The following is a 26,724-nucleotide window of genomic DNA, read 5'->3' as shown; positions in this document are numbered from 1 at the left end:
GGGGAGGTAAAATAGCACAACCCGGGCCAAATCTCCCCATCAACCAAGCACCGGCTCAGCAAAACGTAGGCACATGATATCCGGGTCACTGAACCTCCGAGCAGCTCTGACAGAACACCCAAGTGACTGAAACTTTCTTTGCGTTGCAATGATGAATCTCCGGTGGAAACAAGTTGGGGGAAATTGCTCCTCCTAAACATTTCTTCTTGGGTAAAAGGGGCAAAAATCCTTTTCAATTTAACCACTGCTGCAGCAGATTCTTGGTGTCTTAAGCACCTTGATAACCCAGCTCTTAACATGCAGCCGCAATTATGACAAGGGGTAAAGGTTCATGACACGCAGAGGGGAAAAAGTTATTTAAGTTATGACAGTCGCTCACAGATTTATTAGCGTTTTGTTCAGTCAGTAACAGAGACATACCTGGATTTATTGATGCAGATTAACATAACTATTCAGCGTCACGCAGAGCCGCTGGGAGTACTTTGCCTCCCTTAAAGACGGACACAGCTGATTCTGTAACTGAAGCTAAGGAAACAGGCAGACCTGCCAAATTATCATTTTATTTTGTTCTTCATTCGGCAAGTAACAGGAACACTAACAAGGTGGCGTTGAAAATGAGATGCACTGCGGCTCCGCTCAATATCAAAGCGCTCCTTCATATTGAACCGAGGAAGAATATACATGAATAAAAGCAAAATACTGTGGATGCTGGAAATCTGAAATAAAAACAAGAAATTCTGGAAATACTCAGCACGACTGGCAGCATCTGTGGAGACAGAAGCAGAGTTAACATTTCGGCTCAGTGCCCCTTCTTCAGAACTGGCAAATATTAGAAATGTCAAAGGTTAGAAGCAAGTAAAGCGGGGGTGGAGCAAGAGATAACAAAGGAGAAGGTGTAGATTGGACAAGGCCACAGAATAGCTGACCAGAAGGTCATGGAGCAAAGGCAAACAATATGTTAATGGTGTGTTGAAAGACAAAGCATTAGTACAGAGAGGACTGTTAATGGACTGAAAATTGAACAGCAGCAAGTACAAACAGGAAAAAAAACAGTGGGTAAGCAAACTGAACAAACTAAGATGAAATAAAATAAACATACAAAAAAATGTAAAAAATGTAAAAATGAAAAATAACAAAAAATGAAAGTAAAATGGGGGCCCCGTCATGCTCTGGAATTATTGAACTCAATATTCAGTCCGGCACGCTCTCGTGTGCAGTGGTTCACACCGCAGCCTCACAGCTCCAGCGACCCGCTTTCAATTCTGGGCACTGCCTGCGTGGTGTTTGCAAGTTCTCCCTGTGTCTGCGTGGGATTCCTCTGGGTGCTCCGGTTTCCTCCCACATGCCAAAGACTGGCTGCTTGATAGGTTAATTGGCCATTATAAATTGCCCCTCGTATAGGGAGGTGGTAGGGAAATATTGGGAAGGTGGGGATGTGGTAGGAATATGGAATTCGTGTCGGATTAGTATAAATGGGTGGTCGATGGTCAGCACAGACTCGGTGGGCCGAAGGGCCTGTTTCACTGCTGTATCACCAAACTAAACTAATCGGTCAACGGGATGCTATTTTTCGAGCTTGTGTTGATGTTCACTGGAACACTGAGGCAATCCCAGGATAGAGATGTGAGCATGAGAGCAGTGGGCAGTCTTGAAATGGCAAGCAACCGGAAGCTCAGGGTCCTGCTTGCGGACTGAGCCGACGTATTCCGCAAAGCGGTCACCCAGTCTGCGTTTGGTCTCCCCAATAAACATGAATATACATGAATTGGATTTAGGCGCCAGTATGTTGCAAAACAAGAAGAAAGAAAAGCACAAATGCCATTAACTCTGACTTTGCAAATGATTCACTGAAAAATTCTTTCATTTGCTGGAAAAGATGACTATTGTGCATCTGAAAATGGGCACCATGGAATTGTGTTGCATACTGACCTGTTTTCCTATATTTGCCTGTCATCTATGCAATTCAATTTGTGTTGGATATTGCTGAGAATCTCATTTCAAGATGAGGGCACAGATATTATTATAATCCTACTGAAAGCATAAACCTGGAACAAATACTGTGTTACATGGATTGCAACGTTTCGAGGGCTGTGCAGCTAAGGTGAGGAAGACAGGAATGATGTGTTTGATGATTGCGTGGAATGCATTGCAAACTTGGGTTACGTTGCTTGATTTCATTCTACACCTTGAAATTCAGAAACAAGTGAGGCACCAGGTGGAAACCAACAGCTGTCTCTGTGGAAGAGGGGACATGGCTTCCTAATCTAACCATTTGAACTCTGCAAACATTCTGCTGGATCTGAACTGCCCTGTATACCAAGGCCAATTTGTATACTATATAGATTGGCATGCCCAGACTATGCAGAGGACTCCAGGTGGGGTCCAACCAGGACATTATATAGCTGCAGTGAAGCTTCACCCCCATTATATAACTGCCTCTGTTACGCATTCTACTGCGAGGGTAATCACATTGTATGTTGCAACTCAGCAAAATAAGGACTCATTTGATCAAAATAAAGAGTTTAAAAACACAAATATGTGTCAGTGCAATCAGTAAATAATGAGAAATGAAATCCAGAAGTTGGCAAGAATCCCAAGTGGATGTCTTGGTGTGGTTGGGGAAGGGAATCTTTGTCAATGATGGCACACTGTGCATTAACACTGCAGCAGCTGCTGCACCTCTTACAAACTTAGTTTCTTAAGGGAGAGTTTTAAAAAAAGGGAATTGGATAATTGCATGAAAGGAGAGGCAAAGAAAAGCAGAGCAAAGGAAGTGGGCCCAAGTGGCAAGTCTTTGAAAAAACTGGCAATGGTACGATGGCCTGAATGGACTGGCGATGTGTTGTGCACTGCTGATCGTCCATGGCTGGGTCAATACCTCTGCAGCCTTGCGAAATGTCACAGTGGAATTGCATTTCAATGAAACAAGCACCACAAATCGATTAAGACTGTATATTTTAACAATACTTGCAGCTTCCTCAGCGCTGTAAGTGTGTTGAGTTTCTGTAGTGTAGTGGTGATCACGTTTGCCTAACGCGCAAAAGGTCCCCAGTTCGAAACTGGGCAGAAACATTTTCAAAACGAACCCAAACTTCTTCGCAAGAAATATGCAATCATTGACATTCCCCATGAACACAACACAATTTCTCAAAGCCCTCTTTCTCTTGCACATTGTGTGCACAATGCCTTGCACTCGCTCCTCTTTCTAGTCCTGATGCTGCAGAACGTTCCGCAAAACCGAGCAGTGACACTTGATTTGGCTTTGATGAGAATAGAAACCTGCAACACGAGCTTGCTAAGTAACAGCGAATCTTAGTCTCATTTCAGACGAGGCAAAAGCACATCAGCAATTCACTTTCACCAGCTCCACAGTCGTTGAGACAGGGGCACGCTGCAATATTTTGACCCGCACTGTCCAATTACTCGCTGTCAGCAGCAAGTGGCGTCTGCTGCCTGAATCAACAGGTTACTGGCCATCTCGGGGAGGTAAAAGAGCACAACCCGGGCCAAATCTCCCCATCAACCAAGCACCGGCTCAGCAAAACGTAGGCACATGATATCCGGGTCACTGAACCTCCGAGCAGCTCTTACAGAACACCCAAGTGACTGAAACTTTCTTTGAGTTGCAATGATGAATCTCCGGTGGAAACAAGTTGGGGGAAATTGCTCCTCCTGAACATTTCTTCTTGGGTAAAAGGGGCAAAAATCCTTTTCAATTTAACCACTGCTGCAGCAGATTCTTGGTGTCTTCAGCACCTTGATAACCCAGCTCTTAACATGCAGCCGCAATTATGACAAGGGGTGAAGGTTCATGACACGCAGAGGGGAAAAAGTTATTTAAGTTATGACAGTCGCTCACAGATTTATTAGCGTTTTGTTCAGTCAGTAACAGAGACATACCTGGATTTATTGATGCAGATTAACATAACTATTCAGCGTCACGCAGAGCCGCTAGGAGTACTTTGCCTCCCTTAAAGACGGACACGGCTGATTCTGTAACTGAAGCTAAGGAAACAGGCAGACCTGCCAAATTATTATTTTATTTTGTTCTTCATTCGGCAAGTAACAGGAACACTAACAAGGTGGCGTTGAAAATGAGATGCACTGCGGCTCCGCTCAATATCAAAGCGCTCCTTCATATTGAACCGAGGAAGAATATACATGAATTAAAGCAAAATACTGTGGATGCTGGAAATCTGAAATAAAAACAAGAAATTCTGGAAATACTCAGCACGACTGGCAGCATCTGTGGAGACAGAAGCAGAGTTAACATTTCGGCTCAGTGACCCTTCTTCAGAACTGGCAAATATTAGAAATGTCAAAGGTTAGAAGCAAGTAAAGCGGGGGTGGAGCAAGAGATAACAAAGGAGAAGGTGTAGATTGGACAAGGCCACAGAATAGCTGACCAGAAGGTCATGGAGCAAAGGCAAACAATATGTTAATGGTGTGTTGAAAGACAAAGCATTGGTACAGAGAGGACTGTTAATGGACTGAAAATTGAAGAGCAGCAAGTACAAACAGGAAAAAAAACACTGGGTAAGCAAACTGAACAAACTAAGATGAAATAAAATAAACATACAAAAAAATGTAAAAAATGTAAAAATGAAAAATAACAAAAAATGAAAGTAAAATGGGGGCCCCGTCATGCTCTGGAATTATTGAACTCAATATTCAGCCCGGCACGCTCTCGTGTGCAGCGGTTCACACCGCAGCCTCACAGCTCCAGCGACCCGCTTTCAATTCTGGGCACTGCCTGCGTGGTGTTTGCAAGTTCTCCCTGTGTCTGCGTGGGATTCCTCTGGGTGCTCCGGTTTCCTCCCACATGCCAAAGACTGGCTGGTTGATAGGTTAATTGGCCATTATAAATTGCCCCTCGTATAGGGAGGTGGTAGGGAAATATAGGGAAGGTGGGGATGTGGTAGGAATATGGAATTCGTGTCGGATTAGTATAAATGGGTGGTCGATGGTCAGCACAGACTCGGTGGGCCGAAGGGCCTGTTTCACTGCTGTATCACCAAACTAAACTAATCGGTCAACGGGATGCTGTTTTTCGAGCTTGTGTTGATGTTCACTGGAACACTGAGGCAATCCCAGGATAGAGATGTGAGCATGAGAGCAGTGGGCAGTCTTGAAATGGCAAGCAACCGGAAGCTCAGGGTCCTGCTTGCGGACTGAGCCGACGTATTCCGCAAAGCGGTCACCCAGTCTGCGTTTGGTCTCCCCAATAAACATGAATATACATGAATTGGATTTAGGCGCCAGTATGTTGCAAAACAAGAAGAAAGAAAAGCACAAATGCCATTAACTCTGACTTTGCAAATGATTCACTGAAAAATTCTTTCATTTGCTGGAAAAGATGACTATTGTGCATCTGAAAATGGGCACCATGGAATTGTGTTGCATACTGACCTGTTTTCCTATATTTGCCTGTCATCTATGCAATTCAATTTGTGTTGGATATTGCTGAGAATCTCATTTCAAGATGAGGGCACAGATATTATTATAATCCTACTGAAAGCCTAAACCTGGAACAAATACTGTGTTACATGGATTGCAACGTTTCGAGGGTTGTGCAGCTAAGGTGAGGAAGACAGGAATGATGTGTTTGACGATTGCGTGGAATGCATTGCAAACTTGGGTTACGTTGCTTGATTTCATTCTACACCTTGAAATTCAGAAACAAGTGAGGCACCAGGTGGAAACCAACAGCTGTCTCTGTGGAAGAGGGGACATGGCTTCCTAATCTAACCATTTGAACTCTGCAAACATTCTGCTGGATCTGAACTGCCCTGTATACCAAGGCCAATTTGTATACTATATAAATTGGCATGCCCAGACTATGCAGAGGACTCCAGGTGGGGTCCAACCAGGACATTATATAGCTGCAGTGAAGCTTCGCCCCCATTATATAACTGCCTCTGTTACGCATTCTACTGCGAGGGTAATCACATTGTTTGTAGCATCTCAGCAAAATAAGGACTCATTTGATCAAACTAAAGAGTTTAAAAACACAAATATGTGTCAGTGCAATCAGTAAATAATGGGAAATGAAATCCAGAAGTTGGCAAGAATCCCAAGTGGATGTCTTGGTGTGGTTGGGGAAGGGAATCTTTGTCAATGATGGCACACTGTGCATTAACACTGCAGCAGCTGCTGCACCTCTTACAAACTTAGTTTCTTAAGGGAGAGTTTTAAAAAAAGGGAATTGGATAATTGCATGAAAGGAGAGGCAAAGAAAAGCAGAGATAAGGAAGTGGGCCCAAGTGGCAAGTCTTTGAAAAAACTGGCAATGGTACGATGGCCTGAATGGACTGGCGATGTGTTGTGCACTGCTGATCGTCCATGGCTGGGTCAATACCTCTGCAGCCTTGCGAAATGTCACAGTGGAATTGCATTTCAATGAAACAAGCACCACAAATCGATTAAGACTGAATAGTTTAACAATACTTGCAGCTTCCTCAGCACTGTAACGCGTTGAGTTTCTGTAGTGTAGTGATGATCATGTTTGCCTAACACGCAAAAGGTCCCCAGTTCGAAACTGGGCAGAAACATTTTCAAAACGAACCCAAACTTCTTCGCAAGAAATATGCAATCATTGACATTCCCCATGAACACAACACAATTTCTCAAAGCCCTCTTTCTCTTGCACATTGTGTGCACAATGCCTTGCACTCGCTCCTCTTTCTAGTCCTGATGCTGCAGAAAGTTCCGCAAAACCGAGCAGTTACACTTGATTTGGCTCAGATGAGAATAGAAACCTGCAACACGAGCTTGCTAAGTAACAGCGAATCTTAGTCTCATTTCAGACGAGGCAAAAGCACATCAGCAATTCACTTTCACCAGCTCCACAGTCGTTGAGACAGGGGCACGCTGCAATATTTTGACCCGCACTGTCCAATTACTCGCTGTCAGCAGCAAGTGGAGTCTGCTGCCTCAATCAACAGGTTACTGGCCATCTCGGGGAGGTAAAATAGCACAACCCGGGCCAAATCTCCCCATCAACCAAGCACCGGCTCAGCAAAACGTAGGCACATGATATCCGGGTCACTGAACCTCCGAGCAGCTCTTACAGAACACCCAAGTGACTGAAACTTTCTTTGAGTTGCAATGATGAATCTCGGGTGGAAACAAGTTGGGGGAAATTGCTCCTCCTGAACATTTCTTCTTGGGTAAAAGGGGCAAAAATCCTTTTCAATTTAACCACTGCTGCAGCAGATTCTTGGTGTCTGAAGCACCTTGATAACCCAGCTCTTAACATGCAGCCGCAATTATGACAAGGGGTGAAGGTTCATGACACGCAGAGGGGAAAAAGTTATTTAAGTTATGACAGTCGCTCACAGATTTATTAGCGTTTTGTTCAGTCAGTAACAGAGACATACCTGGATTTATTGATGCAGATTAACATAACTATTCAGCGTCACGCAGAGCCGCTAGGAGTACTTTGCCTCCCTTAAAGACGGACACGGCTGATTCTGTAACTGAAGCTAAGGAAACAGGCAGACCTGCCAAATTATTATTTTATTTAGTTCTTCATTCGGCAAGTAACAGGAACACTAACAAGGTGGCGTTGAAAATGAGATGCACTGCGGCTCCGCTCAATATCAAAGCGCTCCTTCATATTGAACCGAGGAAGAATATACATGAATTAAAGCAAAATACTGTGGATGCTGGAAATCTGAAATAAAAACAAGAAATTCTGGAAATACTCAGCACGACTGGCAGCATCTGTGGAGACAGAAGCAGAGTTAACATTTCGGCTCAGTGACCCTTCTTCAGAACTGGCAAATATTAGAAATGTCAAAGGTTAGAAGCAAGTAAAGCGGGGGTGGAGCAAGAGATAACAAAGGAGAAGGTGTAGATTGGACAAGGCCACAGAATAGCTGACCAGAAGGTCATGGAGCAAAGGCAAACAATATGTTAATGGTGTTTTGAAAGACAAAGCATTAGTACAGAGAGGACTGTTAATGGACTGAAAATTGAACAGCAGCAAGTACAAACAGGAAAAAAAACAGTGGGTAAGCAAACTGAACAAACGAAGATGAAATAAAATAAACATACAAAAAAATGTAAAAAATGTAAAAATGAAAAATAACAAAAAATGAAAGTAAAATGGGGGCCCCGTCATGCTCTGGAATTATTGAACTCAATATTCAGTCCGGCACGCTCTCGTGTGCAGTGGTTCACACCGCAGCCTCACAGCTCCAGCGACCCGCTTTCAATTCTGGGCACTGCCTGCGTGGTGTTTGCAAGTTCTCCCTGTGTCTGCGTGGGATTCCTCTGGGTGCTCCGGTTTCCTCCCACATGCCAAAGACTGGCTGCTTGATAGGTTAATTGGCCATTATAAATTGCCCCTCGTATAGGGAGGTGGCAGGGAAATATAGGGAAGGTGGGGATGTGGTAGGAATATGGAATTCGTGTCGGATTAGTATAAATGGGTGGTCGATGGTCAGCACAGACTCGGTGGGCCGAAGGGCCTGTTTCACTGCTGTATCACCAAACTAAACTAATCGGTCAACGGGATGCTATTTTTCGAGCTTGTGTTGATGTTCACTGGAACACTGAGGCAATCCCAGGATAGAGATGTGAGCATGAGAGCAGTGGGCAGTCTTGAAATGGCAAGCAACCGGAAGCTCAGGGTCCTGCTTGCGGACTGAGCCGACGTATTCCGCAAAGCGGTCACCCAGTCTGTGTTTGGTCTCCCCAATAAACATGAATATACATGAATTGGATTTAGGCGCCAGTATGTTGCAAAACAAGAAGAAAGAAAAGCACAAATGCCATTAACTCTGACTTTGCAAATGATTCACTGAAAAATTCTTTCATTTGCTGGAAAAGATGACTATTGTGCATCTGAAAATGGGCACCATGGAATTGTGTTGCATACTGACCTGTTTTCCTATATTTGCCTGTCATCTATGCAATTCAATTTGTGTTGGATATTGCTGAGAATCTCATTTCAAGATGAGGGCACAGATATTATTATAATCCTACTGAAAGCATAAACCTGGAACAAATACTGTGTTACATGGATTGCAACGTTTCGAGGGCTGTGCAGCTAAGGTGAGGAAGACAGGAATGATGTGTTTGATGATTGCGTGGAATGCATTGCAAACTTGGGTTACGTTGCTTGATTTCATTCTACACCTTGAAATTCAGAAACAAGTGAGGCACCAGGTGGAAACCAACAGCTGTCTCTGTGGAAGAGGGGACATGGCTTCCTAATCTAACCATTTGAACTCTGCAAACATTCTGCTGGATCTGAACTGCCCTGTATACCAAGGCCAATTTGTATACTATATAGATTGGCATGCCCAGACTATGCAGAGGACTCCAGGTGGGGTCCAACCAGGACATTATATAGCTGCAGTGAAGCTTCTCCCCCATTATATAACTGCCTCTGTTACGCATTCTACTGCGAGGGTAATCACATTGTATGTAGCAACTCAGCAAAATAAGGACTCATTTGATCAAAATAAAGAGTTTAAAAACACAAATATGTGTCAGTGCAATCAGTAAATAATGAGAAATGAAATCCAGAAGTTGGCAAGAATCCCAAGTGGATGTCTTGGTGTGGTTGGGGAAGGGAATCTTTGTCAATGATGGCACACTGTGCATTAACACTGCAGCAGCTGCTGCACCTCTTACAAACTTAGTTTCTTAAGGGAGAGTTTTTAAAAAAGGGAATTGGATAATTGCATGAAAGGAGAGGCAAAGAAAAGCAGAGCAAAGGAAGTGGGCCCAAGTGGCAAGTCTTTGAAAAAACTGGCAATGGTACGATGGCCTGAATGGACTGGCGATGTGTTGTGCACTGCTGATCGTCCATGGCTGGGTCAATACCTCTGCAGCCTTGCGAAATGTCACAGTGGAATTGCATTTCAATGAAACAAGCACCACAAATCGATTAAGACTGTATAGTTTAACAATACTTGCAGCTTCCTCAGCGCTGTAAGTGTGTTGAGTTTCTGTAGTGTAGTGGTGATCACGTTTGCCTAACGCGCAAAAGGTCCCCAGTTCGAAACTGGGCACAAACATTTTCAAAACGAACCCAAACTTCTTCGCAAGAAATATGCAATCATTGACATTCCCCATGAACACAACACAATTTCTCAAAGCCCTCTTTCTCTTGCACATTGTGTGCACAATGCCTTGCACTCGCTCCTCTTTCTAGTCCTGATGCTGCAGAAAGTTCCGCAAAACCGAGCAGTGACACTTGATTTGGCTCAGATGAGAATAGAAACCTGCAACACGAGCTTGCTAAGTAACAGCGAATCTTAGTCTCATTTCAGACGAGGCAAAAGCACATCAGCAATTCACTTTCACCAGCTCCACAGTCGTTGAGACAGGGGCACGCTGCAATATTTTGACCCGCACTGTCCAATTACTCGCTGTCAGCAGCAAGTGGCGTCTGCTGCCTCAATCAACAGGTTACTGGCCATCTCGGGGAGGTAAAATAGCACAACCCGGGCCAAATCTCCCCATCAACCAAGCACCAGCTCAGCAAAACGTAGGCACATGATATCCGGGTCACTGAACCTCCGAGCAGCTCTTACAGAACACCCAAGTGACTGAAACTTTCTTTGAGTTGCAATGATGAATCTCCGGTGGAAACAAGTTGGGGGAAATTGCTCCTCCTGAACATTTCTTCTTGGGTAAAAGGGGCAAAAATCCTTTTCAATTTAACCACTGCTGCAGCAGATTCTTGGTGTCTTCAGCACCTTGATAACCCAGCTCTTAACATGCAGCCGCAATTATGACAAGGGGTGAAGGTTCATGACACGCAGAGGGGAAAAAGTTATTTAAGTTATGACAGTCGCTCACAGATTTATTAGCGTTTTGTTCAGTCAGTAACAGAGATATACCTGGATTTATTGATGCAGATTAACATAACTATTCAGCGTCACGCAGAGCCGCTGGGAGTACTTTGCCTCCCTTAAAGACGGACACGGCTGATTCTGTAACTGAAGCTAAGGAAACAGGCAGACCTGCCAAATTATTATTTTATTTTGTTCTTCATTCGGCAAGTAACAGGAACACTAACAAGGTGGCGTTGAAAATGAGATGCACTGCGGCTCCGCTCAATATCAAAGCGCTCCTTCATATTGAACCGAGGAAGAATATACATGAATTGAAGCAAAATACTGTGGATGCTGGAAATCTGAAATAAAAACAAGAAATTCTGGAAATACTCAGCACGACTGGCAGCATCTGTGGAGACAGAAGATGAGTTAACATTTTGGCTCAGTGACCCTTCTTCAGAACTGGCAAATATTAGAAATGTCAAAGGTTAGAAGCAAGTAAAGCGGGGGTGGAGCAAGAGATAACAAAGGAGAAGGTGTAGATTGGACAAGGCCACAGAATAGCTGACCAGAAGGTCATGGAGCAAAGGCAAACAATATGTTAATGGTGTGTTGAAAGACAAAGCATTAGTACAGAGAGGACTGTTAATGGACTGAAAATTGAACAGCAGCAAGTACAAACAGGAAAAAAAACACTGGGTAAGCAAACTGAACAAACTAAGATGAAATAAAATAAACATACAAAAAAATGTAAAAAATGTAAAAATGAAAAATAACAAAAAATGAAAGTAAAATGGGGGCCCCGTCATGCTCTGGAATTATTGAACTCAATATTCAGCCCGGCACGCTCTCGTGTGCAGTGGTTCACACCGCAGCCTCACAGCTCCAGCGACCCGCTTTCAATTCTGGGCACTGCCTGCGTGGTGTTTGCAAGTTCTCCCTGTGTCTGCGTGGGATTCCTCTGGGTGCTCCGGTTTCCTCCCACATGCCAAAGACTGGCTGCTTGATAGGTTAATTGGCCATTATAAATTGCCCCTCGTATAGGGAGGTGGTAGGGAAATATAGGGAAGGTGGGGATGTGGTAGGAATATGGAATTCGTGTCGGATTAGTATAAATGGGTGGTCGATGGTCAGCACAGACTCGGTGGGCCGAAGGGCCTGTTTCACTGCTGTATCACCAAACTAAACTAATCGGTCAACGGGATGCTGTTTTTCGAGCTTGTGTTGATGTTCACTGGAACACTGAGGCAATCCCAGGATAGAGATGTGAGCATGAGAGCAGTGGGCAGTCTTGAAATGGCAAGCAACCGGAAGCTCAGGGTCCTGCTTGCGGACTGAGCCGACGTATTCCGCAAAGCGGTCACCCAGTCTGCGTTTGGTCTCCCCAATAAACATGAATATACATGAATTGGATTTAGGCGCCAGTATGTTGCAAAACAAGAAGAAAGAAAAGCACAAATGCCATTAACTCTGACTTTGCAAATGATTCACTGAAAAATTCTTTCATTTGCTGGAAAAGATGACTATTGTGCATCTGAAAATGGGCACCATGGAATTGTGTTGCATACTGACCTGTTTTCCTATATTTGCCTGTCATCTATGCAATTCAATTTGTGTTGGATATTGCTGAGAATCTCATTTCAAGATGAGGGCACAGATATTATTATAATCCTACTGAAAGCCTAAACCTGGAACAAATACTGTGTTACATGGATTGCAACGTTTCGAGGGTTGTGCAGCTAAGGTGAGGAAGACAGGAATGATGTGTTTGACGATTGCGTGGAATGCATTGCAAACTTGGGTTACGTTGCTTGATTTCATTCTACACCTTGAAATTCAGAAACAAGTGAGGCACCAGGTGGAAACCAACAGCTGTCTCTGTGGAAGAGGGGACATGGCTTCCTAATCTAACCATTTGAACTCTGCAAACATTCTGCTGGATCTGAACTGCCCTGTATACCAAGGCCAATTTGTATACTATATAAATTGGCATGCCCAGACTATGCAGAGGACTCCAGGTGGGGTCCAACCAGGACATTATATAGCTGCAGTGAAGCTTCGCCCCCATTATATAACTGCCTCTGTTACGCATTCTACTGCGAGGGTAATCACATTGTTTGTAGCATCTCAGCAAAATAAGGACTCATTTGATCAAACTAAAGAGTTTAAAAACACAAATATGTGTCAGTGCAATCAGTAAATAATGGGAAATGAAATCCAGAAGTTGGCAAGAATCCCAAGTGGATGTCTTGGTGTGGTTGGGGAAGGGAATCTTTGTCAATGATGGCACACTGTGCATTAACACTGCAGCAGCTGCTGCACCTCTTACAAACTTAGTTTCTTAAGGGAGAGTTTTAAAAAAAGGGAATTGGATAATTGCATGAAAGGAGAGGCAAAGAAAAGCAGAGCTAAGGAAGTGGGCCCAAGTGGCAAGTCTTTGAAAAAACTGGCAATGGTACGATGGCCTGAATGGACTGGCGATGTGTTGTGCACTGCTGATCGTCCATGGCTGGGTCAATACCTCTGCAGCCTTGCGAAATGTCACAGTGGAATTGCATTTCAATGAAACAAGCACCACAAATTGATTAAGACTGTATAGTTTAACAATACTTGCAGCTTCCTCAGCGCTGTAACGAGTTGAGTTTCTGTAGTGTAGTGATGATCACGTTTGCCTAACACGCAAAAGGTCTCCAGTTCGAAACTGGGCAGAAACATTTTCAAAACGAACCCAAACTTCTTCGCAAGAAATATGCAATCATTGACATTCCCCATGAACACAACACAATTTCTCAAAGCCCTCTTTCTCTTGCACATTGTGTGCACAATGCCTTGCACTCGCTCCTCTTTCTAGTCCTGATGCTGCAGAAAGTTCCGCAAAACCGAGCAGTGACACTTGATTTGGCTCAGATGAGAATAGAAACCTGCAACACGAGCTTGCTAAGTAACAGCGAATCTTAGTCTCATTTCAGACGAGGCAAAAGCACATCAGCAATTCACTTTCACCAGCTCCACAATCGTTGAGACAGGGGCACGCTGCAATATTTTGACCCGCACTGTCCAATTACTCGCTGTCAGCAGCAAGTGGCGTCTGCTGCCTCAATCAACAGGTTACTGGCCATCTCGGGGAGGTAAAATAGCACAACCCGGGCCAAATCTCCCCATCAACCAAGCACCGGCTCAGCAAAACGTAGGCACATGATATCCGGGTCACTGAACCTCCGAGCAGCTCTTACAGAACACCCAAGTGACTGAAACTTTCTTTGAGTTGCAATGATGAATCTCCGGTGGAAACAAGTTGGGGGAAATTGCTCCTCCTGAACATTTCTTCTTGGGTAAAAGGGGCAAAAATCCTTTTCAATTTAACCACTGCTGCAGCAGATTCTTGGTGTCTTAAGCACCTTGATAACCCAGCTCTTAACATGCAGCCGCAATTATGACAAGGGGTGAAGGTTCATGACACGCAGAGGGGAAAAAGTTATTTAAGTTATGACAGTCGCTCACAGATTTATTAGCGTTTTGTTCAGTCAGTAACAGAGACATACCTGGATTTATTGATGCAGATTAACATAACTATTCAGCGTCACGCAGAGCCGCTAGGAGTACTTTGCCTCCCTTAAAGACGGACACGGCTGATTCTGTAACTGAAGCTAAGGAAACAGGCAGACCTGCCAAATTATTATTTTATTTTGTTCTTCATTCGGCAAGTAACAGGAACACTAACAAGGTGGCGTTGAAAATGAGATGCACTGCGGCTCCGCTCAATATCAAAGCGCTCCTTCATATTGAACCGAGGAAGAATATACATGAATAAAAGCAAAATACTGTGGATGCTGGAAATCTGAAATAAAAACAAGAAATTCTGGAAATACTCAGCACGACTGGCAGCATCTGTGGAGACAGAAGCAGAGTTAACATTTCGGCTCAGTGACCCTTCTTCAGAACTGGCAAATATTAGAAATGTCAAAGGTTAGCAGCAAGTAAAGCGGGGGTGGAGCAAGAGATAACAAAGGAGAAGGTGTAGATTGGACAAGGCCACAGAATAGCTGACCAGAAGGTCATGGAGCAAAGGCAAACAATATGTTAATGGTGTGTTGAAAGACAAAGCATTAGTACAGAGAGGACTGTTAATGGACTGAAAATTGAACAGCAGCAAGTACAAACAGGAAAAAAAACAGTGGGGAAGCAAACTGAACAAACTAAGATGAAATAAAATAAACATACAAAAAAATGTAAAAAATGTAAAAATGAAAAATAACAAAAAATGAAAGTAAAATGGGGGCCCCGTCATGCTCTGGAATTATTGAACTCAATATTCAGTCCGGCACGCTTTCGTGTGCATTGGTTCACACCGCAGCCTCTCAGCTCCAGCGACCCGCTTTCAATTCTGGGCACTGCCTGCGTCGTGTTTGCAAGTTCTCCCTGTGTCTGCGTGGAATTCCTCTGGGTGCTCCGGTTTCCTCCCACATGCCAAAGACTGGCTGGTTGATAGGTTAATTGTCCATTATAAATTGCCCCTCGTATAGGGAGGTGGTAGGGAAATATAGGGAAGGTGGGGATGTGGTAGGAATATGGAATTCGTGTCGGATTAGTATAAATGGGTGGTCGATGGTCAGCACAGACTCGGTGGGCCGAAGGGCCTGTTTCACTGCTGTATCACCAAACTAAACTAATCGGTCAACGGGATGCTGTTTTTCGAGCTTGTGTTGATGTTCACTGGAACACTGAGGCAATCCCAGGATAGAGATGTGAGCATGAGAGCAGTGGGCAGTCTTGAAATGGCAAGCAACCGGAAGCTCAGGGTCCTGCTTGCGGACTGAGCCGACGTATTCCGCAAAGCGGTCACCCAGTCTGCGTTTGGTCTCCCCAATAAACATGAATATACATGAATTGGATTTAGGCGCCAGTATGTTGCAAAACAAGAAGAAAGAAAAGCACAAATGCCATTAACTCTGACTTTGCAAATGATTCACTGAAAAATTCTTTCATTTGCTGGAAAAGATGACTATTGTGCATCTGAAAATGGGCACCATGGAATTGTGTTGCATACTGACCTGTTTTTTTATATTTGCCTGTCATCTATGCAATTCAATTTGTGTTGGATATTGCTGAGAATCTCATTTCAAGATGAGGGCACAGATATTATTATAATCCTACTGAAAGCCTAAACCTGGAACAAATACTGTGTTACATGGATTGCAACGTTTCGAGGGCTGTGCAGCTAAGGTGAGGAAGACAGGAATGATGTGTTTGATGATTGCGTGGAATGCATTGCAAACTTGGGTTACGTTGCTTGATTTCATTCCACAGCTTGAAATTCAGAAACAAGTGAGGCACCAGGTGGAAACCAACAGCTGTCTCTGTGGAAGAGGGGACATGGCTTCCTAATCTAACCATTTGAACTCTGCAAACAGTCTTCTGGATCTGAACTGCCCTGTATACCAAAGACAATTTGTATACTATATAAATTGGCATGCCCAGACGATGCAGAGGACTCCAGGTGAGGTCCAACCAGGACATTATATAGCTGCAGTGAAGCTTCGCCCCCATTATATAACTGCCTCTGTTACGCATTCTACTGCGAGGGTAATCACATTGCATGTAGCAACCCAGCAAAATAAGGACTCATTTGATCAAAATAAAGAGTTTAAAAACACAAATATGTGTCAGTGCAATCAGTAAATAATGAGAAATGAAATCCAGAACTTGGCAAGAATCCCAAGTGGATGTCTTGGTGTGGTTGGGGAAGGGAATCTTTGTCAATGATGGCACACTGTGCATTAACACTGCAGCAGCTGCTGCACCTCTTACAAACATAGTTTCTTAAGGGAGAGTTTTAAAAAAAGGGAATTGGATAATTGCATGAAAGGAGAGGCAAACAAAAGCAGAGCTGAGGAAGTGGGCCCAAATGGCAAGTCTTAGAAAAAACTGGCAATGGTCCGATGGCCTGAATGGACTGGCGATGTGTTGTGCACTGCTGATCGTCCATGGCTGGGTCAATACCTCTGCAGCCTTGCGAAATGTCACAGTGGAATTGCATTTCAATGAAACAAGCACCACAAATCGATTAAGACTGTATAGTTTAACAATACTTGCAGCTTCCTCAGCGCTGCAAGTGTGTTGACTTTGTGTAGTGTAGTGGTGATCACGTTTGCCTCACACGCAAAAGGTCCCCCGTTCAAAACTGGGCAGAAACATTTTCAAAACGAACCCAAACTTCTTCGCAAGAAATATGCAATCATTGACATTCCCCATGAACACAACACAATTTCTCAAAGCCCTCTTTCTCTTGCACATTGTGTGCACGATGCCTTGCACTCGCTCCTTTTTCTAGTCCTGATGCTGCAGAAAGTTCCTCAAAACCGAGCAGTGACACTTTATTTGGCTCAGATTAGAATAGAAACCTGCAACACGAGCTTGCTAAGTAACAGCGAATCTTAGTCTCATTTCAGACGAGGCAAAAGCACATCAGCAATTCACTTTCACCAGCTCCACAGTCGTTGAGACAGGGGCACGCTGCAATATTTTGACCCGCACTGTCCAATTACTCGCTGTCAGCAGCAAGAGGCGTCTGCTGCCTCAATCAACAGGTTACTGGCCATCTCGGGGAGGTAAAATAGCACAACCCGGGCCAAATCTCTCCAGAAACCAAGCGCCGGCTCAGCAAAACGTAGGCACATGATATCCGGGTCACTGAACCTCCGAGCCGCTCTTACAGAACACCCAAGTGACTGAAACTTTCTTTGAGTTGCAATGATGAATCTCCGGTGGAAACAAGTTGGGGGAAATTGCTCCTCCTGAACATTTCTTCTTGGGTAAAAGGGGCAAAAATCCTTTTCAATTTAACCACTGCTGCAGCAGATTCTTGGTGTCTTAAGCACCTTGATAACCCAGCTCTTAACATGCAGCCGCAATTATGACAAGGGGTGAAGGTTCATGACACGCAGAGGGGAAAAAGTTATTTAAGTTATGACAGTCGCTCACAGATTTATTAGCGTTTTGTTCAGTCAGTAACAGAGACATACCTGGATTTATTGATGCAGATTAACATAACTATTCAGCGTCACGCAGAGCCGCTAGGAGTACTTTGCCTCCCTGAAAGACGGACACGGCTGATTCTGTAACTGAAGCTAAGGAAACAGGCAGACCTGCTAAATTATTATTTTATTTTGTTCTTCATTCGGCAAGTAACAGGAACACTAACAAGGTGGCGTTGAAAATGAGATGCACTGCGGCTCCGCTCAATATCAAAGCGCTCCTTCATATTGAACCGAGGAAGAATATACATGAATTAAAGCAAAATACTGTGGATGCTGGAAATCTGAAATAAAAACAAGAAATTCTGGAAATACTCAGCACGACTGGCAGCATCTGTGGAGACAGAAGCAGAGTTAACATTTCGGCTCAGTGACCCTTCTTCAGAACTGGCAAATATTAGAAATGTCAAAGGTTAGAAGCAAGTAAAGCGGGGGTGGAGCAAGAGATAACAAAGGAGAAGGTGTAGATTGGACAAGGCCACAGAATAGCTGACCAGAAGGTCATGGAGCAAAGGCAAACAATATGTTAATGGTGTGTTGAAAGACAAAGCAGTAGTACAGAGAGGACTGTTAATGGACTGAAAATTGAACAGCAGCAAGTACAAACAGGAAAAAAACAGTGGGTAAGCAAACTGAACAAACTAAAATGAAATAAAATAAACATACAAAAAAATGTAAAAAATGTAAAAATGAAAAATAACAAAAAATGAAAGTAAAATGGGGGCCCCGTCATGCTCTGGAATTATTGAACTCAATATTCAGTCCGGCACGCTCTCGTGTGCAGTGGTTCACACCGCAGCCTCACAGCTCCAGCGACCCGCTTTCAATTCTGGGCACTGCCTGCGTGGTGTTTGCAAGTTCTCCCTGTGTCTGCGTGGGATTCCTCTGGGTGCTCCGGTTTCCTCCCACATGCCAAAGACTGGCTGCTTGATAGGTTAATTGGCCATTATAAATTGCCCCTCGTATAGGGAGGTGGCAGGGAAATATAGGGAAGGTGGGGATGTGGTAGGAATATGGAATTCGTGTCGGATTAGTATAAATGGGTGGTCGATGGTCAGCACAGACTCGGTGGGCCGAAGGGCCTGTTTCACTGCTGTATCACCAAACTAAACTAATCGGTCAACGGGATGCTGTTTTTCGAGCTTGTGTTGATGTTCACTGGAACACTGAGGCAATCCCAGGATAGAGATGTGAGCATGAGAGCAGTGGGCAGTCTTGAAATGGCAAGCAACCGGAAGCTCAGGGTCCTGCTTGCGGACTGAGCCGACGTATTCCGCAAAGCGGTCACCCAGTCTGCGTTTGGTCTCCCCAATAAACATGAATATACATGAATTGGATTTAGGCGCCAGTATGTTGCAAAACAAGAAGAAAGAAAAGCACAAATGCCATTAACTCTGACTTTGCAAATGATTCACTGAAAAATTCTTTCATTTGCTGGAAAAGATGACTATTGTGCATCTGAAAATGGGCACCATGGAATTGTGTTGCATACTGACCTGTTTTCCTATATTTGCCTGTCATCTATGCAATTCAATTTGTGTTGGATATTGCTGAGAATCTCATTTCAAGATGAGGGCACAGATATTATTATAATCCTACTGAAAGCATAAACCTGGAACAAATACTGTGTTACATGGATTGCAACGTTTCGAGGGCTGTGCAGCTAAGGTGAGGAAGACAGGAATGATGTGTTTGACGATTGCGTGGAATGCATTGCAAACTTGGGTTACGTTGCTTGATTTCATTCTACACCTTGAAATTCAGAAACAAGTGAGGCACCAGGTGGAAACCAACAGCTGTCTCTGTGGAAGAGGGGACATGGCTTCCTAATCTAACCATTTGAACTCTGCAAACATTCTGCTGGATCTGAACTGCCCTGTATACCAAGGCCAATTTGTATACTATATAGATTGGCATGCCCAGACTATGCAGAGGACTCCAGGTGGGGTCCAACCAGGACATTATATAGCTGCAGTGAAGCTTCGCCCCCATTATATAACTGCCTCTGTTACGCATTCTACTGCGAGGGTAATCACATTGTATGTAGCATCTCAGCAAAATAAGGACTCATTTGATCAAAATAAAGAGTTTAAAAACACAAATATGTGTCAGTGCAATCAGTAAATAATGAGAAATGAAATCCAGAAGTTGGCAAGAATCCCAAGTGGATGTCTTGGTGTGGTTGGGGAAGGGAATCTTTGTCAATGATGGCACACTGTGCATTAACACTGCAGCAGCTGCTGCACCTCTTACAAACTTAGTTTCTTAAGGGAGAGTTTTAAAAAAAGGGAATTGGATAATTGCATGAAAGGAGAGGCAAAGAAAAGCAGAGCGAAGGAAGTGGGCCCAAGTGGCAAGTCTTTGAAAAAACTGGCAATGGTACGATGGCCTGAATGGACTGGCGATGTGTTGTGCACTGCTGATCGGCCATGGCTGGGTCAATACCTCTGCAGCCTTGCGAAATGTCACAGTGGAATTGCATTTCAATGAAACAAGCACCACAAATCGATTAAGACTGTATAGTTTAACAATACTTGCAGCTTCCTCAACGCTGCAATGTGCTGAGTTTCTGTAGTGTAGTGGTGATCACGTTTGCCTAACACGCAAAAGGTCCCCAGTTCGAAACTGGGCAGAAACATTTTCAAAACGAACCCAAACTTCTTCGCAAGAAAGATGCAATCATTGACATTCCCCATGAACACAACACAATTTCTCAAAGCCCTCTTTCTCTTGCACATTGTGTGCACAATGCCTTGCACTCGCTCCTCTTTCTAGTCCTGATGCTGCAGAAAGTTCCGCAAAACCGAGCAGTGACACTTGATTTGGCTCAGATGAGAATAGAAACCTGCAACACGAGCTTGCTAAGTAACAGCGAATCTTAGTCTCATTTCAGACGAGGCAAAAGCACATCAGCAATTCACTTTCACCAGCTCCACAGTCGTTGAGACAGGGGCACGCTGCAATATTTTGACCCGCACTGTCCAATTACTCGCTGTCAGCAGCAAGTGGAGTCTGCTGCCTCAATCAACAGGTTACTGGCCATCTCGGGGAGGTAAAATAGCACAACCCGGGCCAAATCTCCCCATCAACCAAGCACCGGCTCAGCAAAACGTAGGCACATGATATCCGGGTCACTGAACCTCCGAGCAGCTCTTACAGAACACCCAAGTGACTGAAACTTTCTTTGAGTTGCAATGATGAATCTCCGGTGGAAACAAGTTGGGGGAAATTGCTCCTCCTGAACATTTCTTCTTGGGTAAAAGGGGCAAAAATCCTTTTCAATTTAACCACTGCTGCAGCAGATTCTTGGTGTCTTAAGCACCTTGATAACCCAGCTCTTAACATGCAGCCGCAATTATGACAAGGGGTGAAGGTTCATGACACGCAGAGGGGAAAAAGTTATTTAAGTTATGACAGTCGCTCACAGATTTATTAGCGTTTTGTTCAGTCAGTAACAGAGACATACCTGGATTTATTGATGCAGATTAACATAACTATTCAGCGTCACGCAGAGCCGCTAGGAGTACTTTGCCTCCCTTAAAGACGGACACGGCTGATTCTGTAACTGAAGCTAAGGAAACAGGCAGACCTGCCAAATTATTATTTTATTTTGTTCTTCATTCGGCAAGTAACAGGAACACTAACAAGGTGGCGTTGAAAATGAGATGCACTGCGGCTCCGCTCAATATCAAAGCGCTCCTTCATATTGAACCGAGGAAGAATATACATGAATAAAAGCAAAATACTGTGGATGCTGGAAATCTGAAATAAAAACAAGAAATTCTGGAAATACTCAGCACGACTGGCAGCATCTGTGGAGACAGAAGCAGAGTTAACATTTCGGCTCAGTGACCCTTCTTCAGAACTGGCAAATATTAGAAATGTCAAAGGTTAGCAGCAAGTAAAGCGGGGGTGGAGCAAGAGATAACAAAGGAGAAGGTGTAGATTGGACAAGGCCACAGAATAGCTGACCAGAAGGTCATGGAGCAAAGGCAAACAATATGTTAATGGTGTGTTGAAAGACAAAGCATTAGTACAGAGAGGACTGTTAATGGACTGAAAATTGAACAGCAGCAAGTACAAACAGGAAAAAAAACAGTGGGGAAGCAAACTGAACAAACTAAGATGAAATAAAATAAACATACAAAAAAATGTAAAAAATGTAAAAATGAAAAATAACAAAAAATGAAAGTAAAATGGGGGCCCCGTCATGCTCTGGAATTATTGAACTCAATATTCAGTCCGGCACGCTTTCGTGTGCATTGGTTCACACCGCAGCCTCTCAGCTCCAGCGACCCGCTTTCAATTCTGGGCACTGCCTGCGTCGTGTTTGCAAGTTCTCCCTGTGTCTGCGTGGAATTCCTCTGGGTGCTCCGGTTTCCTCCCACATGCCAAAGACTGGCTGGTTGATAGGTTAATTGTCCATTATAAATTGCCCCTCGTATAGGGAGGTGGTAGGGAAATATAGGGAAGGTGGGGATGTGGTAGGAATATGGAATTCGTGTCGGATTAGTATAAATGGGTGGTCGATGGTCAGCACAGACTCGGTGGGCCGAAGGGCCTGTTTCACTGCTGTATCACCAAACTAAACTAATCGGTCAACGGGATGCTGTTTTTCGAGCTTGTGTTGATGTTCACTGGAACACTGAGGCAATCCCAGGATAGAGATGTGAGCATGAGAGCAGTGGGCAGTCTTGAAATGGCAAGCAACCGGAAGCTCAGGGTCCTGCTTGCGGACTGAGCCGACGTATTCCGCAAAGCGGTCACCCAGTCTGCGTTTGGTCTCCCCAATAAACATGAATATACATGAATTGGATTTAGGCGCCAGTATGTTGCAAAACAAGAAGAAAGAAAAGCACAAATGCCATTAACTCTGACTTTGCAAATGATTCACTGAAAAATTCTTTCATTTGCTGGAAAAGATGACTATTGTGCATCTGAAAATGGGCACCATGGAATTGTGTTGCATACTGACCTGTTTTTTTATATTTGCCTGTCATCTATGCAATTCAATTTGTGTTGGATATTGCTGAGAATCTCATTTCAAGATGAGGGCACAGATATTATTATAATCCTACTGAAAGCCTAAACCTGGAACAAATACTGTGTTACATGGATTGCAACGTTTCGAGGGCTGTGCAGCTAAGGTGAGGAAGACAGGAATGATGTGTTTGATGATTGCGTGGAATGCATTGCAAACTTGGGTTACGTTGCTTGATTTCATTCCACAGCTTGAAATTCAGAAACAAGTGAGGCACCAGGTGGAAACCAACAGCTGTCTCTGTGGAAGAGGGGACATGGCTTCCTAATCTAACCATTTGAACTCTGCAAACAGTCTTCTGGATCTGAACTGCCCTGTATACCAAAGACAATTTGTATACTATATAAATTGGCATGCCCAGACGATGCAGAGGACTCCAGGTGAGGTCCAACCAGGACATTATATAGCTGCAGTGAAGCTTCGCCCCCATTATATAACTGCCTCTGTTACGCATTCTACTGCGAGGGTAATCACATTGCATGTAGCAACCCAGCAAAATAAGGACTCATTTGATCAAAATAAAGAGTTTAAAAACACAAATATGTGTCAGTGCAATCAGTAAATAATGAGAAATGAAATCCAGAACTTGGCAAGAATCCCAAGTGGATGTCTTGGTGTGGTTGGGGAAGGGAATCTTTGTCAATGATGGCACACTGTGCATTAACACTGCAGCAGCTGCTGCACCTCTTACAAACATAGTTTCTTAAGGGAGAGTTTTAAAAAAAGGGAATTGGATAATTGCATGAAAGGAGAGGCAAACAAAAGCAGAGCTGAGGAAGTGGGCCCAAATGGCAAGTCTTAGAAAAAACTGGCAATGGTCCGATGGCCTGAATGGACTGGCGATGTGTTGTGCACTGCTGATCGTCCATGGCTGGGTCAATACCTCTGCAGCCTTGCGAAATGTCACAGTGGAATTGCATTTCAATGAAACAAGCACCACAAATCGATTAAGACTGTATAGTTTAACAATACTTGCAGCTTCCTCAGCGCCGCAAGTGTGTTGACTTTGTGTAGTGTAGTGGTGATCACGTTTGCCTCACACGCAAAAGGTCCCCCGTTCAAAACTGGGCAGAAACATTTTCAAAACGAACCCAAACTTCTTCGCAAGAAATATGCAATCATTGACATTCCCCATGAACACAACACAATTTCTCAAAGCCCTCTTTCTCTTGCACATTGTGTGCACGATGCCTTGCACTCGCTCCTTTTTCTAGTCCTGATGCTGCAGAAAGTTCCTCAAAACCGAGCAGTGACACTTTATTTGGCTCAGATTAGAATAGAAACCTGCAACACGAGCTTGCTAAGTAACAGCGAATCTTAGTCTCATTTCAGACGAGGCAAAAGCACATCAGCAATTCACTTTCACCAGCTCCACAGTCGTTGAGACAGGGGCACGCTGCAATATTTTGACCCGCACTGTCCAATTACTCGCTGTCAGCAGCAAGAGGCGTCTGCTGCCTCAATCAACAGGTTACTGGCCATCTCGGGGAGGTAAAATAGCACAACCCGGGCCAAATCTCTCCAGAAACCAAGCGCCGGCTCAGCAAAACGTAGGCACATGATATCCGGGTCACTGAACCTCCGAGCAGCTCTTACAGAACACCCAAGTGAATGAAACTTTCTTTGAGTTGCAATGATGAATCTCCGGTGGAAACAAGTTGGGGGAAATTGCTCCTCCTGAACATTTCTTCTTGGGTAAAAGGGGCAAAAATCCTTTTCAATTTAACCACTGCTGCAGCAGATTCTTGGTGTCTTAAGCACCTTGATAACCCATCTCTTCACATGCAGCCGCAATTATGACAAGGGGTGAAGGTTCATGACACGCAGAGGGGAAAAAGTTATTTAAGTTATGACAGTCGCTCACAGATTTATTAGTGTTTTGTTCAGTCAGTAACAGAGACATACCTGGATTTATTGATGCAGATTAACATAACTATTCAGCGTCACGCAGAGCCGCTCGGAGTACTTTGCCTCCCTGAAAGACGGACACAGCTGATTCTGTAACTGAAGCTAAGGAAACAGGCAGACCTGCCAAATTATCATTTTATTTTGTTCTTCATTCGGCAAGTAACAGGAACACGAACAAGGTGGCGTTGAAAATGAGATGCACTGCGGCTCCGCTCAATATCAAAGCGCTCCTTCATATTGAACCGAGGAAGAATATACATGAATAAAAGCAAAATACTGTGGATGCTGGAAATCTGAAAAAAAAACAAGAAATTCTGGTAATGCTCAGGACGACTGGCAGCATCTGTGGAGACAGAAGCAGAGTTAACATTTCGGCTCAGTGACCCTTCTTCAGAACTGGCAAATATTAGAAATGTCAAAGGTTAGAAGCAAGTAAAGCGGGGGTGGAGCAAGAGATAACAAAGGAGAAGGTGTAGATTGGACAAGGCCACAGAATAGCTGACCAGAAGGTCATGGAGCAAAGGCAAACAATATGTTAATGGTGTGTTGGAAGACAAAGCATTAGTACAGATAGGGCTGTTATTGGACTGAAAATTGAACAGCAGCAAGTACAAACAGGAAAAAAAGCAGTGGGTATGCAAACTGAACAAACTAAGATGAAATAAAATAAACATACAAAAAAATGTAAATAATGTAAAAATGAAAAATAACAAAAAATGAAAGTAAAATGGGGCCCCGTCATGCTCTGGAATTATTGAACTCAATATTCAGTCCGGCACGCTCTCGTGTGCAGTGGTTCACACCGCAGCCTCACAGCTTCAGCGACCCGCTTTCAATTCTGGGCACTGCCTGCGTGGTGTTTGCAAGTTCTCCCTGTGTCTGCGTGGGATTCCTCTGGGTGCTCCGGTTTCCTCCCACATGCCAAAGACTGGCTGCTTGATAGGTTAATTGGCCATTATAAATTGCCCCTCGTATAGGGAGGTGGTAGGGAAATATAGGGAAGGTGGGGATGTGGTAGGAATATGGAATTCGTGTCGGATTAGTATAAATGGGTGGTCGATGGTCAGCACAGACTCGGTGGGCCGAAGGGCCTGTTTCACTGCTGTATCACAAACTAAACTAATCGGTCAACGGGATGCTGTTTTTCGAGCTTATGTTGATGTTCACTGGAACACTGAGGCAATCCCAGGATAGAGATGTGAGCATGAGAGCAGTGGGCAGTCTTGAAATGGCAAGCAACCGGAAGCTCAGGGTCCTGCTTGCGGACTGAGCCGACGTATTCCGCAAAGCGGTCACCCAGTCTGCGTTTGGTCTCCCCAATAAACATGAATATACATGAATTGGATTTAGGCGCCAGTATGTTGCAAAACAAGAAGAAAGAAAAGCACAAATGCCATTAACTCTGACTTTGCAAATGATTCACTGAAAAATTCTTTCATTTGCTGGAAAAGATGACTATTGTGCATCTGAAAATGGGCACCATGGAATTGTGTTGCATACTGACCTGTTTTCTTATATTTGCCTGTCATCTATGCAATTCAATTTGTGTTGGACATTGCTGAGAATCTCATTTCAAGATGAGGGCACAGATATTATTATAATCCTACTGAAAGCCTAAACCTGGAACAAATACTGTGTTACATGGATTGCAACGTTTCGAGGGCTGTGCAGCTAAGGTGAGGAAGACAGGAATGATGTGTTTGATGATTGCGTGGAATGCATTGCAAACTTGGGTTACGTTGCTTGATTTCATTCTACACCTTGAAATTCAGAAACAAGTGAGGCACCAGGTGGAAACCAACAGCTGTCTCTATGGAAGAGGGGACATGGCTTCCTAATCTAACCATTTGAACTCTGCAAACATTCTGCTGGATCTGAACTGCCCTGTATACCAAGGCCAATTTGTATAGTATATAAATTGGCATGCCCAGACTATGCAGAGGAC

The 26,724-nt window shown here is 44.0% G+C and overlaps 7 non-coding genes across 7 annotated transcripts; all 7 read left to right on the top strand.

Moving 5' to 3' along the window:
- Window positions 1-2,999: 2,999 nt before the first annotated feature.
- trnav-aac (transfer RNA valine (anticodon AAC)) lies at window positions 3,000-3,072 on the top strand. The gene has a single exon. It is a non-coding gene; the product is annotated as a tRNA-Val (tRNA).
- Window positions 3,073-6,478: 3,406 nt separating this feature from the next.
- trnav-aac (transfer RNA valine (anticodon AAC)) lies at window positions 6,479-6,551 on the top strand. Its single transcript has one exon. It is a non-coding gene; the product is annotated as a tRNA-Val (tRNA).
- Window positions 6,552-9,958: 3,407 nt separating this feature from the next.
- On the top strand, window positions 9,959-10,031 carry trnav-aac (transfer RNA valine (anticodon AAC)). Its single transcript has one exon. It is a non-coding gene; the product is annotated as a tRNA-Val (tRNA).
- Window positions 10,032-13,437: 3,406 nt separating this feature from the next.
- trnav-aac (transfer RNA valine (anticodon AAC)) lies at window positions 13,438-13,510 on the top strand. The gene has a single exon. It is a non-coding gene; the product is annotated as a tRNA-Val (tRNA).
- Window positions 13,511-16,921: 3,411 nt separating this feature from the next.
- trnav-cac (transfer RNA valine (anticodon CAC)) lies at window positions 16,922-16,990 on the top strand. Its single transcript has one exon. It is a non-coding gene; the product is annotated as a tRNA-Val (tRNA).
- A 3,405-nt stretch (window positions 16,991-20,395) lies between these two features.
- trnav-aac (transfer RNA valine (anticodon AAC)) lies at window positions 20,396-20,468 on the top strand. The gene has a single exon. It is a non-coding gene; the product is annotated as a tRNA-Val (tRNA).
- Window positions 20,469-23,879: 3,411 nt separating this feature from the next.
- Window positions 23,880-23,948, top strand: trnav-cac (transfer RNA valine (anticodon CAC)). The gene has a single exon. It is a non-coding gene; the product is annotated as a tRNA-Val (tRNA).
- Window positions 23,949-26,724: the final 2,776 nt, after the last annotated feature.

Source organism: Heterodontus francisci, chromosome 22, assembly GCF_036365525.1.
Source record: "Heterodontus francisci isolate sHetFra1 chromosome 22, sHetFra1.hap1, whole genome shotgun sequence".
NCBI lineage: Eukaryota > Metazoa > Chordata > Chondrichthyes > Heterodontiformes > Heterodontidae > Heterodontus > Heterodontus francisci.
This window is presented reverse-complemented; position numbering and strand designations above follow the sequence as displayed.